This window comes from Phodopus roborovskii, unplaced genomic scaffold (assembly GCF_943737965.1).
Source record: "Phodopus roborovskii unplaced genomic scaffold, PHOROB, whole genome shotgun sequence".
In the NCBI taxonomy this organism is placed as follows: Eukaryota; Metazoa; Chordata; class Mammalia; order Rodentia; family Cricetidae; genus Phodopus; species Phodopus roborovskii.
The window spans coordinates 23,504,593-23,523,853 of record NW_026126409.1 but is presented as its reverse complement, the minus strand read 5'-3'; positions in this window follow the sequence as shown (position 1 = coordinate 23,523,853).

The window sequence follows — 19,261 nt, the reverse complement described above, 5'->3', positions numbered from 1 at the left end:
AGGAGTAAAGGGTTTGTGGAATCTTCCTCAAAGTGGTTACTAGGGGCGTGAGGCTTCAAAAGCCTATGCTAGGTCCAGATTTGCTCTCTGCCTGCAAGTTATAGATCTCTGAGAGCTCTTGTAGTCCAGTGTCATGCCTGCCTGCCTGCTGCCATGCAGCCCACCATGATGGCCATGAAACTGTAAGCAAGCCTCCAGTTAAATGCTTCTTTTGTAAATTGCCTTGGTAGTGGTATTTTGTCATGGCAATAGAACAGTAACTAAGAAACTTGGTTTAAAACATATATGGAAGTGAAGCAGACTATGCAAACCTATGAGAGTTGAAGTAAGAGTAGAAGGCATTTGATGTTTGGGAAGAAGACAGATGGCTGTGTTTGATAATTGGCTGGTATGTGAATTCCACATCTAGCCATGGCTAGTTATTCATGTACTACTGTGAAGGTTAAGGATGAGGATGAACCTTTGGTTAAAAGAAGGGCAGAGTAGGAACCTGAGAAAAGAGCTATCACAAGCTCAAGCAAGCTAGACCTTCATGGCAATACCTTGAAAATCTTAAGTCTCAGATTGGAGCCCATTCTTTACTCATTGAAGAAGTTCTCTACTGCATATGGGTCAGAGTAGAAGGCAGTGACTCTAAGAAAGAAAGGGGCTACAGCAAGAAAAACATTCCTTATCTTTTTAAAGTTATATAGATGGGGAGAACCCAGACACTGCCCTGCTCATGGCAGCACAAACCCATCTCAGAACAATGCCTTCATAACGTTCATCAGCATGGTTTTTCTCCTTAAGCACCTGTGTGCACAGAAGGTGTGAAGTAAACTAGTGACACAGTTATTTAAAAATAATATAAATAAAAAATATGGAAACATTTTTTGTTACTCTTTTATTTTTTGAGAGTATAATATAATTACATTATTATCCTCTTCCCTTTCCTCCCAGAAACACTTCTGTATAGCCTTCCTTGCTTTCTTTCAAACTCATGACCTCCATTTTCTCTAATTGTTCCTTCCATACATATATTCCTAAATACATAAACACACCCTTCACTGTCTGTATGATGTTACTTGTATGTTTGTTTTCAGGGCTCACTATCTGGTATTAGATAAACAACTGGTGTGTTCTTCCCTGGGGAAACTATTTCTCCCAGTCTCACCATTCTTTAGTTGCCTATAGTTCTTTGTGTAGAGTTGAAGCCTCGTGGTAACCAAAAATTGTATTTATTTATATATTTTTCTGTTTATTTTTTAAATTAGCATGTAAAGTATTCTTTGGACTATTTTTCCACTCTTAAGTGTATATATCTATATAGGATTATATTGGGGCCCTCTCTTATATCAGTCTACATCTTTGTCTATGTGTCTGTACAGTGATTTCTTTGTCATTATGACTCTGGAGTATCACTTGAATTTAGTTGCTATCCTGCTCAAATTACTTTGGCTATACTCAATTCTTAGTGTTTCCATGTAAGTTTTAGGATTTTTTAAAATGTGGTTGGAATTTGATAGGAGTGACAATGGATGTATATATATATATATTTCTTTGGGTAATGCAGCCAATTTCACAATGTGAATCCTGCCAGTCTAGGAGTATAGAAAACAGAACTCCATTGTCTAGAGTCTCCTTCAATTATTTTTTTTTTCAGTGTCTTAAGTTTTCATTGTACATATAGTCTATTCCTAGGCACTTTATATTTTTAAGCTGTGGTGAAAGGGATACACTTCCCAATTTCTCTCTCAGCAAGTTTATTAATAGTACATAGAAAAACTACTGATTTCTTTATGTTGATTTTGTATCCTACAACTTTGTTGAAAGTTTTCTGGTGGAATCCATAGGGTCTTTTAAGTATAGAGCAATGCATTCAGTGAATAGAGGTCATTTGACTTATTCCTACTTGTATGTCTTTTACATATTTTTATATATTTGTTTTGTCCTATGGCTTTAGTTAAAGCCTCAGGCAATGTATTGAGTAATAATATAAAGAGTGGGCATGTTTGTCTCATTCCAGACTGCAGAGGACATTTTGTTTCACCCTATTTAGTACAATGTGGATTACAAAATTTTTCATTTACAGCCTTTTAATTTTTGAGTTAGGTTCTATCAATTCCTAATTACTTCAGGTTTTTTTTTTTTTTTTTTTTTTTTTTTTTTTTTTTTTTTTTTCCCCGTGAAGTAATGTTGACCTTCATCAAAATCCTTAAAATAAACAATTTTGGTTAAGTAATATTAAATAGTGTCTCATTTGGAGACAGCATTTTTGGTTCACTCATTATTGTTTATTGAGGTAGTTAAATTTTTTATTTAATGAACTAAGTACTTATTTGTTACTTCTAAAATTTTGCTTAGATATTTTCTAGACAGAATGAAGATATCACCTCAAAAAAATTTAATATGTGAATATTTATTGCAATTTATTTGTAATGATGCAGGCTAAAAATAAACCAAATATTTATTAGCAATAAAAACCAGTAAGATGTGACATTTCCTTACAATTCAGAAACATTTGACAATTGAAAAAGAAACACAGTGTAGATATATGCTTAATGCATGAATCTCAAAATTATGAAGTACACACAAAACGATATGTAATGAACAATCCTTCCTACATAAATCCCTGTAGTATACACAGTACTTTGTATTTTTAATCTGTTCATTATTATTTTAGTGTGTGTGTGTGTGTGTGTGTGTTTGTGTGTCTGTGTGTCTGTGTAGGAGTACATGCATGTACCCTAGTGTACATGTAGAAGTGAGAGGGAAACATTGAGAAATCAATTCTCTCCCCCCCCACTATGGCTCCCGGGATCAAACTAAGGTCACTAAGCTTGTTCAACAAGCTGTTTGACCCATGGATCCATCTTGCCATCCCAATAAGTACTTTTGTAAGACCCTCAGAATAAGGAGTCTTCCAGTTTCGTTCGATACCCCAAGAACTCAATGTCCAGTCCAGTTGCTGCAACATGCAAGAGGCTTTAATGAATAGGAAACATTTGTGCAAACGGGCTCCTCCAGCATGCTGGCTAGAGAGAAGCCCCCTCTCCTGGGCCCAGGTGTTTTTTAAAGGCAAACCCACAAGCTTAGGTAGGGGGTGGGACCCTCTGTCCATTGAGTACGTGACCCTTGGAGGCCGGATGGTCTCGCTATTAGGATCAACAAACCTTAGGGCCTCAGGGTGTGCTAATTAATTTTGTCTGGGCAAACCGGAGTTGCAGCTATCTCTTTGTTTCCTAAGGACCCTATTCACCACCTGCTGACTCACAGGAAAGGAGGGGCAGTGTGAATTCTTGTTATCTCAGGGCCTTGAGAGAGGAAGTTAGCAAATTCCAAGGAACAGATATTGGTTAGCTTTCCAGGTCAGACTGTCCTTCATTTTCTTTGTTGTTATTTGGTCTTTCACTTTCAAATGACAACAATGGCTTGTGGACAGAGAAAGATGGAGGATGGATTCCAAAAGGCATGAAAAAGCTTAGAGGTAATGGTATTATTTTTCTTTTTTGTGATAGTGCCATAGGTAAAAATAAAAATCAAACCTAAGTAAGTTATGTACTTTGAATATGTGTTATTCAAAGTGTCTAAGTGACATCTCAATAATTCAAAACCTCTACAATTTGGCATAATACTATATGTTGATATGTGACTTTTAACTGAGTTCATAAATCTATTTATGCAATACTGCTTCCTGTAATGTTTTCCTGTAATGTTTGCTGAGAAAAACCATGAACTTTTAAGGCTCTGGACACATCTTATAAAATTGCTCTTCCATAGATCTCAATATTTAGGGTCTCCCTGCAGTGAGTGTGTGCTTATTTTCTAAGAACTGGAAAGCTACTTTTATTCATGCATTATTTCACAACTAGAGAGGTTATGCTTACTCTGTAACCCAAAAAGTTCCTTTCTGGATAAATCAGTAGGTAGAAAAAAATCAATACATTCTTAAATTATACACTGTCTGCTTCTAGAAATTACTGCCAAAGAACCAAAGACAAGAGAAATGACTTATACCCATGACTACCAAGTGAGCTGCCACTGCCTGCAGGGCAGAAAACCAAACCTTTTTTGAGTGTTCTAAATTTTTATCCAACTGCATTCACAGAGCAGGAACCAGAGCCCATTTCCCCAGCACAGGAAGTCACCAGTAAAGACCTGGCCAGGATTGTGTTTACAGCTGGTCACATAATGAGGCTGAGAATCAGAATCTGGGCCAAGGGTTCAGCAGCCACCCCTGTGGGTCATAAAGTTCTGACTGTTTGTTCTTCCCATCATCCACCTCACTACCATCATATGTGGTGCATCCTGGTTCTCACTGCTCTGTATCAGAACTCTAGATTTTCATTTCCACAGGTGATATTGTTAGAAACTATACACTGTGTCACTTCATAGAGAATGGCAGAGGGGAGAGCTGGACTTGAATATGTGACTTAGTACAGGCTATTTGAGTCATTTTTAAGACTCAAATGAGGCAATGCCTGTAAAATGTTGCCATGACACCCAGTAGAGTATTAGGTAAATACCAGCTCCTCAGCTGCAAATAAAAACGAGTACAAGCAAGTTTGTCTCCTTGGATTGTCAGCATCCCTTGTACTCGTGTAATCTAGAGATGAGCGGAATGTATGCTATATAGGAAAGTGTTTTGTAAACTTTAGACTGCTATCCATAGCTAAGACACAACTGTTAAAATAAATTATGTACCTGACCATAGCTGCATCCAAGCATTCGTCTCAGAAACAGATGGACATTTTATAATAATAGAGGAGTATACATGACCAAAGCATTGTATAATCATGTGTAGAAAGGTCACAGGGAGACACAGTGATCTGTGAATAATATTCTTCAATAATAAATAATACAAATAAAGAGTGCAGCTTCTGAAAACTTCAGTGGACACCAGGATGCCAGCTACTCTACCTGGTAAAGGAAGCAGAGCCCCAAGTTGGAGGTGTCTACTGTGTAATTACCGTGGCTGCTGCTGCTGCTACCCTTGGCAGGGGCTTACAACACTCTGGAAAGTAGCCAGACAATTTTATTTAAGGAAGAAATGTTGCTAGATGAAATGTTTCCACAAAGCAGTAATGGTTTCTAATAATGGGAATGTTTCAAGAAAACATGGCTCCCCCATTTTTTTTTTTTTTTTTTTATCCTGGGTTTCAAAGTTTATGTTGATGGCTACTGAGCTTAGAACTCCTAACTCTTTGTTAACAAAATGCTTACAAGGGCCACCAAGCTGGGAAGAAAACCATATAGCCTTGTGTCCTAAGGGGCAGAGGACATGCCAACTTGCTCTTTCCAACCCTTATATGAACTTGGGAAATCTTTGAAGTTACCTTGTATTTTTGGAAAGTAGAAATCTTTAAAAGAAAAAAAAAAAAAAAAAAAAAAAAAAAAAAAAAAAAAAAGGAAAAAAGGAAGAAGTCCTGGGAAAGTATCCAAGTTTTAAAAACATCCCCTCTCTTCATGGGCCTCCTACTGTGATTTTCACTCTCAGGAAAGGACAATGGATAGTTATTTTTAGATATTTAACACACCATGAGATTGGTAATTAAGCAGAGCAATGTTTCTGAGTACAGTTTGTTTCTGTAGGAAAAAATCGGTATTGTTTGTATAGGGGACCTCTTCCTCCCAGAGCAAGCCCTTGCTCCTCCCTGCAGGCCACATACAGAGGTCATGATTATCTGTCATATTTATGGTGTTTCCCTATCATATACGCAACCCCAAGTGGTATAAGAAAAGAAAAAGGAACAGAAAATCTGAGCCAGCTGCGAGGCTAAGAGGAATTGGCAGCGTTAGATCCTAGTTTTCCTTTCTTGTAATGAAAAGCAGAAAGATGCAGCAAAGCATGAAAGGCTGAGAAACCCACAGTGGAAGAAGGATAATGGTTGGTGAGCTGTTGTGATAGGAGGTGAAAGAAGAATCAGGAAAGATCATTGCTTATCACATCTGGGAACACAACAGCAGACAGAGCTTTTAAGTGCTCTTAATTTAAATACGCATATAGGAGAAAAGATGATTATTCTGGGAGTAATAAGCAGCAGGCTCATTCTTGATTTTCATCCTTCTGGAAGGGGGAATGTTTGAAAACATCATTTTGTTTTTCTCCCTGAGAATGGGTAGAGGAATGGGTCTTCATGTTCTCCTCCTGAGGTAACTGCAAGGTCCACTTCAGAGGCTGCCCTGACATTAACACATTGTGAGTGTCTAATCCCTGACTTGGGGAAATGATGAAAAATTAATGGATGCAGATGTGCCCAGCTTGACGCAGACAGATGTTCACTTTACACCTCATTTAGAATTCTCTGGAGTGTTTGACTAGGAAATGGTGACTGTAGCAACTAAATGAGAAGAGAAACTGAGGGAAAGGAGGAGACCAGCTACAGCATGAAGGGGGAGAGTAGAGAAGGTGTGGAGGGACACATGACTAAAGCACATGATTTGCTTGGAATTGTTTCCGTGAAAAAAAGAAGTGAGGAAATGGAATGATTCCTCTGAAGTCATCAGTACACATTGTACAAATGCAGTAAACCATCCCTGCCCTAGAGACATATGTAAAATTGAAGGCACTAATTAAAAATAAGGAAGAGTAAGGGAAATCTTTGCATGACACCATATCTGTTTATTATATGTGCTCAATAGATGTTAGATTTTTTCAAAGTACATAAACATTCAAACAGAGACCATGACAGTATGCTTATGATTAAGTAAAATTGTCAATTAAAAAAATGTAAGGCCCAGAGTCTCTTCTGTGAAACAAAGAAAGCCTAGGAGGGAAATTGAATCTAAGTTGTAAGCAATATTTTATGCCTAGTGCAAAGCTAAATTGTTTACATATCAACTTGATGATTTTAATTTTATAATTTAATTTAATATAGTACATAACTTTCAGTGATATGTTTGGTATAGAAAAACCTGAAATATATGGACTTTGTAATAAACAAAAACACAGTGTGAAAAAATTCAAAATCATCTAAATGCTACAGGAATCAACAAAAGCACTAAAAAAAAGTTTATTCTGGACCATGTAACACTTCCATCAACTGGTACCAGGGTAGCTGCCCCCACATTGGACAGAGATGGATTCCATGTGGGTGGATGTCACACTGACAATGTCTGTTTCAGAGAAGAATGAGTCACCCTACATGTTTAATTGGGCACTAGGACAGGTGAAAGCTATGTATTTAATTTGGTGATTTCCTGACTATATGCAGTCCATATTTGCCATATGAATAGGACAATCCAGCTAGACTGTACTTCTGATACAATGCCTCTTGGAAGTTTTCAGAGTGGGCTGTTATTATGTCATAGGTGATAAACTTGAAATAATTAAGTTTTTTATATTAATACATATTAATTTATGCTACAATTTCCAAGCAGGAAAAGGATCTTTCATGAGACTATTGTACCTGATTTGCTTAAAATCAACAAACCTAAAGAAATGTATGCCATATACTATTTGGAGAATATGTACTATATGCCCAGAAATGCATTGAGGATACATATTGGACATGCAATATATGACACAAAGTAATATGTAGAATAAGTTATATATTATTATCCAAAATGGTTTTAATTTCACATATACCTACTTGAGTTCTGTGTGGATGGTATTTATACACTGCCTGTGTCTTGGATCACCAGGTACATATCATAATTTAAGAAGCTATATATGATTGTACTAAAAGAACATATCTCAGAAAGTCCAAGGTCCTGAGTTTTAGCCAGAGAGAGAGAAAGAGAGAGATTAAAAATAAACATAGCATTTCTCCTTATAACAAGCACAAGGAGCTTAATGGAAAAGGAAAGCCAGAGAGAGGATAGAGGCGTAACTACAGCCATATTGCTGTTTGATGGTTGGGGAACCAGTTTCCAAGGCAATTAAAGGTCAGTTAATATTGTGGGGTTAAATTTTCGAACTAAAATGATAAAATTAAGTCTGAGGAATCAATTCCCTAGTTCAGACAATTCTATAGAGAGTTGTCATCACAGAACAGCTGGCACAAGTAACTTCAGGGAAGAAGGACTTACTTTGACTCAGCTGGATCCACTGCTTTGGGCCAGAGGCAAGGAAGAATATCTCAGTCAGCTATGAATGCATGACAGCCTGAAAGAAGTAGAGGAAAGTATCAGGAAAGAACCAGATATACAAGCCATATATAGAAAGCAAGATATACAATTCAAAGCCATTTCCCTACTGATCCACTTCCTGTAACTATGCACCATCTTTTAGATCCACCACATCACAAATATTCTATCTAAAAATTGAATCCATCAGCAGATTAAGCCATTGATTAGATACAGCTTCATGATTAAATTGTTTCTCTAAATACTGCTACAGGGTGTGCATTCCTAATCTCATACACATCTCTAGATCCATTTGAGCCTACAAAACAAGGAAACCATATGTATCTCATGTGTCAAAGGAAGCAGTACATGATCTGCTGTAGTATACAGTTCTATTGGAGGTCTTGAATATGATCTTACCTTTCCATGAACTCTTGCCTACTCAAGTTTTTGTCAAGCAGTGCATGCTCATACTTTGTCCAAATAGAGTGGCTTTATATAGTCTGAGAGAAGACTGGAGATGTCACCGGTGGGATCGATGGAGAAGCAAGGACAAAGATATCCAGGGTTCGAAGATGAAGGGAAGACAATACACTGATCTGAGGAATGAGGCTAGCTGATGAGGTAGTAATCATTTTTTCAGATCTTTTATCAAAGTTGGAAAAAGGAGGGGTGTTTGAATTAAGCAATGCAAGAAGTTGGATGAACTCAGAAACAAGCTGTACCAATAAAGGCTAGAGCCCCACCATGTAATAAAAACACTTAGAATTTTCTCCCATCATAGGGCAAACATCACTTTAACTGGAATAGTTCCTAAGCCTCATTAAGAAATACACAAGCAAGGTGAATCCAACAGTGGAAATTCGACAGGGAGACTACAGAGCCTGAGTCGTTGTTTACACTGTCCTGTGACTTCCTTGAATCACCCAATCCAAAGACTCCTTTCCCCTTATCCCTCTCTCCTGCCCAAGTGTCATAGCATCTGCATTTATTTCTTTCATGTGATCATGATAAATGTGTAAATAGCTTACTATGTTTCCTGTTCCCATAGTATGTCTTTCCCCTTAAACACCTCCCAGCATGGGGCCTTGCTTTGCACACAGTAGACATTCGGGAAGTGTGTATGGGAACCTTTGTTGGGCTAGAGTGATGGCAATGAGATAGGATGGGGCGATAAAGATCTTTTTTTTTTTTTTTTTTTTCTTGTAGTATCTAAACTTTTAGTTCAGAAAACTATATGGGATTGATTTTTTTTTTCTTACACTTCTTGCAATGAAATGGAAGGCAAGGTGGCAGCAAGTTATCCCAATCGAAAGCTCGGGAATCCACACAGACCCAGCCTCTCCTCAGCACGCTTGAAGATCATTAGGTATCTCTTGGTCTGAGCCTTTCTGCTCGAGGAGTTGGCTGCTGTTCCTGAAATTATTATTTTTCCCTTCTATTATGGTTGTCCAATGTGGCACTTTAATGCCTTATAGATAAAATGGGTTCTGTCAGCCTGCACTTCTCATGCCTGGAGAAAAGTTTTACTGCTTCATAAAACCCTGTAATGCCCCAGTGTTTAAAGAAGATCTATCACTCTATCGGCGGGTCTTTATGGGCTCTGTGTACGCTTCCTTTTTTCCCCTTTTATCTTTGCAATGCAAGGTTGGTTCCTGAAGCAAAAAAGGGACAAAGATGAATGGATACGCGTGTGTTAATGAATGTCAGGAATGTGGCTCAATTTATACTGAGGTGGAATTAAATAGCTAAAGCAAATTGTGGAGTACCTCTCAGGCAATGGCAGTCAGCATTGTGAAGGAAGTATAATGTACAAATGTTCTTTTGTAAGTGATCACAGGAGGCTTGCTGTTTCACTCACTGGTTAGAGAATCTTGATGGTTTCTCTGTTTCAATTTTCTCTCACCTTACAAATGCTTAAAGGCTTCATACCCATTTACCTAACGGACAGACGACATTGAGCACATCCTACTTCCAGCTACCTGTTCCATACAAAAGTGTCTCTGTGTGGGTTATAAAAATCTTTAAAATTCATTCTTTCCAAGGGTGTAAACCACCGGGAGGAGAGTTGCCAGATTTTAGGCAGTAGACATGTTTCTCAAGTGTTATCTTAAATTTTGAAGTCTATTAGCTGTAAGTAGCATATTGCTGTTAAATTGTTATTGATTTTGTTCAGGAATGCACACGCATGCCTCTCTCTCTCTCTCTCTCTCTCTCTCTCTCTCTCTCTCTGTGTGTGTGTGTGTGTGTGTGTGTATGTGTGTGTGTGTTCATGCACACAGACCTGTATGGTTTGGGGCTGTGTCTGTACATGTGCATGTGATCCAGGGTGGCCAGTATAGACTTGTGATGAAGGAAGCCTTAGGTTTCTGCTTCTCTCTGCAGTGTTGATGGGTTACCATGTGCTATGCCTGCCATATGGACAGTACTTCTGTCTTCCGCCATTGCAGGCATCATATCATCACCTGTCCAGATGGATGGGAATGGCCTCATTGGCTGTCAGCAGGTACCCTTTTGCCCTCTGCTCAGGAACCTTGTTTTCAGGAGCTTTCACTAGACGAATGAGCATCTGTTTCCACACTGCTGAACCATTTGTTTTGTTTGGTTCAGGAAGGATTCCTTAGCTAGCTTATCTATGCTCTGTGAATTTGGTAACAACTGTGATGAACAAACACAAATCAACAATAACAAAAAAGGATGGGTTTCTGAGGCAAGGATACTTTGGTAATTTAAGCAATGTGAACAAGTAACAAGGAATGCAGCGAAGATAATGCATTTGAACTCTGGTCCATAGCACACAATTTTGAAATTCTGCAACTGGCCAAAGCAAATACATATGGAGTGACCATACTTTGTCAACAAAGTATTTTTTTTAACCTTCAAATATGTGATTATTATTTTATTTCTGTAAAATATCTTTTATTTGTTCCTATATAATTTCATATGCATATACAATATATCTTGGTGTGGTCTGTTGCTGTTCAAATGGGCAGAGAAGACTTGCTTCCCTTTTGGCTTCCATCTTGCCAAAGAATACCTTCTTAAAAGGGTAGATGATTGGGAGGGTTAAAGCAATAGCAAGAAAGAAGAGAGGTTTTATCTATAGACATACTCTGGCCATACATTGTGTTATGTGATGATATTCTTGAAGTTTTAGTTTCCTCTTCAGAGAAAAGAGACTATGTGTGGGCTCAAATGCAGTATGCACCAAGCTATTTTTAGTACTTTCTAAGGATATTACAACATGAATGCTAAGTGTTCAAAGTCTTTGAAATTACATCGGGTGCATAAGTCATTATTCACTGTATATGAAGGGCCAGACCCCATTAGACCAGCAGAGAGGGGACTCTTGTGAAAGTGATGCTCATAGGAAGTGAGCTAAGGAGGAAAGTTTCAACAGAAGCATCTATAGCTCAGTCTTGATGTTCTCTGCCTCATGTTCTTCCTACTCTTCAAGCATAAAATAAAAAGTTAACATTTATTACTCTCTTTTATCTCATAGACATTGAACTTCCAATCAATACTTTCAAAAAATGTAGTGAAACCCAAGCTTATGTTCACTCCAAGATGTTAACGACTTTGGGATAAACATAATTATACAGGAATGGATCAGAATTTAATATTAAATGATGCTGTAGACCAAGAATATGTGACCAAGTTAGCTGTGAGAGTCAATTTGATATAGTCTAGAACTGTCTAAGGAATTGCCTATATCAGAGTGACCTGAGGGGAGGGATGGTCTGGATTATTAATCAATGTGAGAGGACCCAGCTCATTGTTGGGCAGCACCATATAAGAAAACTAGCTAAACATGAGATTATTCAAGTCATCAAGCAGTGTTCTTCCATGACTTCTGTTTTAAGTTCCTCCATGGGTCTCTGACCTGACTTCCCTTGATGACAGACTGTGTAAGCTAAACTTAACTAACCTTCCTCTCCCCAGAGATGTTTTGGGTCATGCTGTTTGCCACAGCGACAGAACAAAATGACATAAAATACTGCAATATTGATAATGATACCAAACTATTCTGGTGTGGACAGGAGTTCTCACCAGTGATCATAAGTTCTATCCTCATTGCTGCTTTTCCAGTTATGTTGTGACACAGTGAGCATCAAACCTTGTTTAAGGGCTACTTGTAAAAAATTAGAAATCTCCATTTGTGCACATGAGTCAGTAAATGGGCCCCTACCTTTCTTCTATAATATGGACTGATTAATCTGATTCCAAGGCACAGCTGTTTCTCTCTATTTCCCAGAGTGGAGACTAATCTTACCCAGTTTCTATCCACTGTCTATTCTTTCCCTCTTTGCAAGGACCAAACATCTTCATAGTGTGTTCTGATCATTTGGCAACCCAATTCTGATCAAAGAATGCTTTGGGAGGAATGGAGGAGGTGAGGTGGGGGAGAACAAGAGGATAAGAGGGAGAAGGAGCTTGAATTGGTGTAAAATAAGATTGTATTAAAAATACAAAAAAGAAATAATAAGAAACTTTTCCTAGGATAAAAAAGAATTCCTCAGGTATCAATATGATCAAGTTCTGGATTCTGTTATATCTCTTGAATTGAAGATGAAAGTTTTGCTGTTTAAAAGCTTCCAGAGAATGTTCTACTTCTTCAAGTGGAGGAATTTGATTTTTTTATTTTTGGTGTAACTGAAAAGATTTCTCTGTTATAACCACAGACCAGAAACTTTGTAAAAATCACAGGTTTAAGGACTCTGAACCTACAAGAGAGATACAAAACTGACAACTGAGGGAGATCATGTATTTCTGGAAAGCTTTGGATAAGGTCAAGGGTGAGGAAATAACTCACTCTAGTTCTTTTTCTGGACTGGGTTAGGAGATACATGATTTAGAGATTAGGTGTGCTTGCTGTAAAAGGATGAAAATATCAGTGGAACTGTTTTGTTTGTTTTTTTGTTTTGTTTTTATTTTGTTATTTTTTTTTTTAACAAAGCTTCCTGGCATGAAAGGTAGAGTTAGAAAGAAAGATATCTTTGTTTAGGTAGAGAATCCAGCTCTGCCTTGGCTTCCTGTGGAACTACAGCCCTGGAACGGACTGTCAGAACCAATTTCCCTGCTTCATGTGCTGAGGTTCTGTTCTCTTGGTCACTCTGAAAAGTGGCTAGGGGCAAATTTCACAAGATGTGATAAGTGGAAAACAAAGCAGAGGATGGAAACAATGCACCTCATATGATGCTAAGTCTTTGGACCTCTGTGAGGTATCACATTGAAAACCACTGAGAAAAGAGAACAAGACAACTTGGTAATGTTTACAAAAGAGGATGCTACTATGAATACATATAAACTTGGGACGAGGGAACTTCAGTTACATCTGGAGCCACAGTTCTGCCCCTTATGTAATGAACATGGTTGCCCGTGTTTAGGGAACCCTACTCCTCCCTAAATAGATTATCAGTGATAATTTTTATCTGAACTGAGCATACACTGGACATCAGTTGATGCTGTAGAATAAAACATTTACAATATTAATTTCTTCAGACACAGGTCTAACTTGGTTCCTTTTTCTGGAGTTACAACTTGTAAATGAACAATATAAGGACATTTGTTACAAAACAAAACAAAACTCTGGAATATTTAATGCCTACAGGTTTGGGACCTACCACCTAAAGGAAATAAAAATTTTAAGGGGATGTCTTAGCTATAAAGAAACAAGGCAAAACACATTTTAGTACCGTACTTATAAAAGCCAATAAATTTGTCAGGTGTCACCAAGAAACAGGCTAAAAAAATCTATGAGAAAACTATGAGATTTCATTCTAAGCGAAGATAAGACAAGTAATAGTAAAAACCAAATACTTCACCAACAACACAACAAAGGTTTTGATCACCTAAACTTTCCCTAATGCATTTAGGCATGAGTCTTTTTGACAATCCTGGAAATATATTTAATTTTCTTTGCTCTAACCAGAAAGCAATGACTTAGAAATTTCCATCACTCTGATTTCACAGACATTGATATTACAGACAATGATCATTTTCCCTTGGTATTGTCCCTCTGCCATCAAATAAGACACATGAACCATTGGTGGAAGAAAAGTGGCATTCACATCTGCTTTAATTGTTTTCCAGCACCATGTTAGCAACTCTTAATCTCCCAAGCAGTAAATGAATTCTTTCTGCATGAGTTCAGTCTTTCACAACACAATTAGGCTTCATGTAGTTATATGAAAATATACTGGCCACATTAATTCAACAGGTTAATTCCTCAAATATATTTTTAAAATATCCCAAATAAGTGTTTAGCGGTATATTGATGATGTTGGGATTTTATTGTTAGTTAGTTTGTTTTTGTTGCTATTGTTCTTTTTTGCTTTTAGTTTTTTGAGGCAGTATTTCTCTGTGCATCCCTGGCTGTCCTGGACCTCTCTCTATGGACCAGGCTGGCGTCAAAATCAGAGATCCACTTGCTTCTGCCTCCTAAGTGCTGGGATTAAAGTCATATGCCATCACTACCTGGCTTGATGCTGAAGTTTTAATCTCACAAGATGAATTGCTCTTTTTGTCTTCTTGGCTTGCACTGGCTATTAAGCTCTGAGCTGAATACTGTGAGACCCTGACTATAGTCTTTAAGTTTAGAGGAAAGTTTATAAATGTCTTGAGTGAGATTTCTAATTTTCTCTCCAGGAATATAGACGTGCAAATTTGATAATACTGGTGCCTAGGGAAATGTTATCAAGGTTTCAGCTCTAATATTCATTAACCTAAAGGAGTATTTCCAGCCCTAGGATCTGAATGACTAGCTGTTTCTTACAGCGCTCTTGTCCGGACAGATGCAGAGGATGAGTCTGAGGTACCTGGAGAAGAAAGAGATGAAAAGAACTGTTCTATTCCCTGCACAAAGGATGGAGAGGAAGAAAGAAGAAAGGGAGGGAGGGAAGGAGAATTAAGAAATGGAAAAATAAAGGAATGAAGGTAAGAAAGGAGAGGGGGTACAAAAAAAGGTAAAAGACAGAGAAAAGAAAGGAAGGACATACCCAAAAGGAGGAGAAATAGAGACCAAAATACCAGACATCTTATTCACTGAATATATTTTCTAAGTAGTAAGTCATGTTTAGTGAGGTCAATCTTTAGACTTTTCTATGATCTTAATAAGTCAGTATAGATAACCTTCAAGCAAGCATCTCCTTAAATTCTAACATGTTTTCTGATGTAATGAAATACAAATAATGTTGTGCATTGGAATTAACATCTAAAATATTATGAATGTACTTTCTAGTCTAACAAGTAAGAGGATGATACACACACACACACACACACACGTGTGTGTGTGTGTTTATAATATATGTATATACATACATATACATATATGTATATACAACACACACACTCACACACACACACACACACACGAGACTAGAATGCATAAAGGAAAGATCTGCCAATCTTTAGCTAAGATCATTAATATCGTTAGTGTTATATCTCAGGAAAATGGAAATTGGGATGTAAAATATTAAACTTAACTAGATTGATAGACCGTGTGGTCTATCAAGTACAAGACAGGGGAACAGTGACACTGGGAATTGACCATAGTCAGGATTGTTAATCAACCATCTTTGTGATCTTTGTCCAAGTTCCAATATGTGAATTCGTGACACAATGGCTAAAAGTATCCAAGGGCTATAACTTAGTTAAGGAAGGGAGAAGGTAAATTTCTAAAGTTATCACTATTATTATGCATGGCCATTGGAAGGAAATAGCATAATCTTAGAAAATATTTTCTTACCAAAGGGTGTCATGATGTATTCCCTAAGTGTGATTCCCAGAGCTTCTTGCCAGCTATAAACATCTCAGTGGCAACATGTGTTATCATCTGTTGTAGCACTGAAAACTGGTCCTTCCCTGGGTTCACAGCCAGACTGTCAAAGAGCTTTAATACCTGGGCAGTGCCTTTGCCCCAGCACCCTCTTCTGTCCCTTTACACACAGTCTTGGAACATGAGACCCACCTACATGTATTGCCAGTTATTTCTTTTTCATTTAAATTTTTTTCCTTTGATAATATTTTTTAATTTAAATTTGCCACAAACTTGTTTTACATGTCAGTTCCAGTTCCCTCACCCTTAAAACAATCTTTATTGACATACCAATCCCAGTTCCCCCTTCCTTCCTTTTTTCCACTCCCTCCATACTCTGCCACCCCCCCCCCATCCACTTCTCAGGATTCCCATGGGGAATCATCAAAGTCTGTCACATCATTTGAGGCAGGACTGAGGCCTTCCCCCTGCATCTAGGCTGAGCAAGGTATCCCTCCATAGGGAATGGGCTCTAAAAAGCCAGTTCATTAATTAGGGATAAATACCTGGTTCCACTGCCAGCAGCCCTATAAACTGTCCATAAGTTGCTCAAGCCACACAATTGTCACCACATTCAGGGGGCCCGATTTAGACCATTCATATTCCCTAGCTGTCAGTCTGGAGTCAGTGAGCTCCCACTTGCTTGGGTCAGCTGTCTCTGTGGGTCTTTCCATCATGGTCTTTACACCAATGCTCATTATATCATTCCAACCTCTTGCAATTGGACTCCAGAATCTCAGCCTGTATTAGCTATGAATCCCCACATCTGCTTTCATCTGTTACAGGATGAAGGCTCTATGATGGCAGCTAAGGTAGTCATCAACCTGATTATATGGGAAGGGTAGTTAAGGCACCCTCTCCTCTATAGCTTAGATTCTTAGCTGAGATCATCCTTATGGATTCCTAGGAATTTACCTAGTGCCAGGTTTGTCAACCCAATGACTCCCTCTATCAAGGTATCTCTTTGTCCTTCCCCCAACTCCACCTTCCTGATCCCTAATGTATGCCTCCCTCTCCCCTTCGCCACTTCATACTTCCCTACCACCCTCCTTCCTCTCCCCACACTCCCAATTTACTCAGGAGATCTTGTCTATTTTCTGTTATCAGGAGGGTTCATGCATGTCTCTCTTAGTGTCTTTAAAAAAAGAAATTAAAAAGATATTAGAAATGGAAAGATCTTCCATGCTCTTGAATAGGTAGAATCAACACACTAAAAATGGCAATCTTCCCAAAAGCAATTTAATGCAACCCCCACCAAAATCCCAGCACAATTCTTCCTAGACCTTGCAAGAACAATACTCAACTTCATATGGGAAAACAAAAACCACAGGACAGCCATAATAACCCTGTATAATAAAGGAACTTCCAGAGGCATCACCATCCCTGACTTCAAGCTCTACTATAGACCTATAGTAATGAAAACAGCTTAGTATTGACACCAATGGAATCAAATGGAAGATCCTAATATTAACCCACACACCTATGAGCACCTGATTTTTTATAAAGAAGCTAAAATTATATAACTGAAAAAAGAGAGCATCTTCAACAAATGGTGTTGACATAACTGGATGCTGACATGTAGAAGAATGCAAATAGATCCATATCTATTCCTGTACACAAAATTTAAGTCCAGCCATACTGAATCTCTTGGAATGCAAGTAAGAAGTAGCCTTGAATACATTGGCACAGGAGGCCACTTTCTGAATATAACACCAGTAACACAGACACTGAGATTGACAATTAATAACTGGGACCACAAGTTATGTTTTGAAAGGAGTATAAAATTTAGATACAGCTGAAAAAGTCAGCAAAGGGACAAGTATATTTCAGCAAAGGGAATGGATTAAAAGCATCGCTCCATTTAGCCAGAATCAGCAGAAGGGTGGGTTGGTCTGTGCAAACCAAGAGACTGGACTGTTTTGCCCTCTCACGGAAAGTCATGAAGCCTCTGATTTAGTTTCCACAACAACTGTCAGAGGATTGGTGACAGCCTAGGCAGATGAATGGATGCCTAGGCTTTTGATCTCAATACAGCTTTCAACTCCAAACAATATAAACCTGAATAATTTGTTTAAATTTCCAAGATCTCAATTTAACATCTTAAATATGAGGTTCACAGTCCCAATAGTATTCAACCATGCTGACTGAAAGGGCTAGTACCTGCAACAGACATACCAGGATTAATGACTGATCTATTGAGTAAATACCCAACAAATGATAGCCCCATGTCTCATTTCCTATGTGAAACCGATTTTAATTGTCTGCAGGATATTTTCTAAAACAAATTGATGATCTTTCAGTTTAGTGAAAACCTTATCACAAAGAGAGACCAGTTTTCACACAAATGTTCTTATGCATCTGTCCTTCATGCCTCAGATTATTCAAATTACTGTGTCGCTCCATCATCATTGTTGTCAAGAATTATAGTGTGAACCCAGCTGTGCTTTACCAAGCAGGGACCCAGGACCTCAGGACAACAACTACCCAAAGAGTGGCAGGATTGAAGAATTTTGCTGAAGGGGTCAACATTAACTTCTGAGTATTATTTATAGTTTCTGAGGGTGTGATTAATCCACACAAGGGGAAAAGGAACCCTGCTTCTCAGCTAAGGGAGAAAATTCCTGTGAGCATAAACAGATTGCACTATTTATACATGAAATATTTTCTGCATCTATAAACTTACCATACTCAAGTATTCTAATTAATCGTGCTGGTTGCCAGGGAAACTAAAGTAACTCAATTATAGGTCTGCAGGAAGGTGCAGTGTATTTATGACTAGGAAGCAGGTAGTTTGCTGTGCAAAAATGAAAATGGAGCAGATGCCAGGGCTTTTAAATGTCCTACAGAACGATGCTATTTCCATAGACTTCCTAAAGAACATCTTGATTTAATTTGATTTTTTTTTATTTTGATCTGCTTCATTTGAAAACATAGACAATCAATGTGATAGGTTATGGAACATGCTCACAAGGACATCATAGGAAATGACAGAATTAAGGGGGCTGATCAAGCCACTGGGGAGCAATGATCGAAGGAACTGTTTCTGTTTGGCCACATCTTCTTGGAACATCTCAGGTCTAAGCAATGGGAGAACTAAGAAGTTATATCAGGGAAATAGTAGAAACAGAACTACTTAAGTTTAACCAAAGTAGCTATTTGAAGATATTGTGAGAAACTGATGACATCTTGTTGTCAGAGGACCCAGAATTTTACATCCCTACTCTTCCAATTCTCCATTTTCCTATGAAGGTCCTAATGTGGTATATAATACAAATAAGAGGATTTATATTTTTGAGGCATCAGTCTCCTAAATCAACCACATTATGAAATTAGTAAATAAAAACACTAAAAAAGTTGCTAAGATTTAATCTCACAGTGAGGCCTTTAGTCATTTTGTTC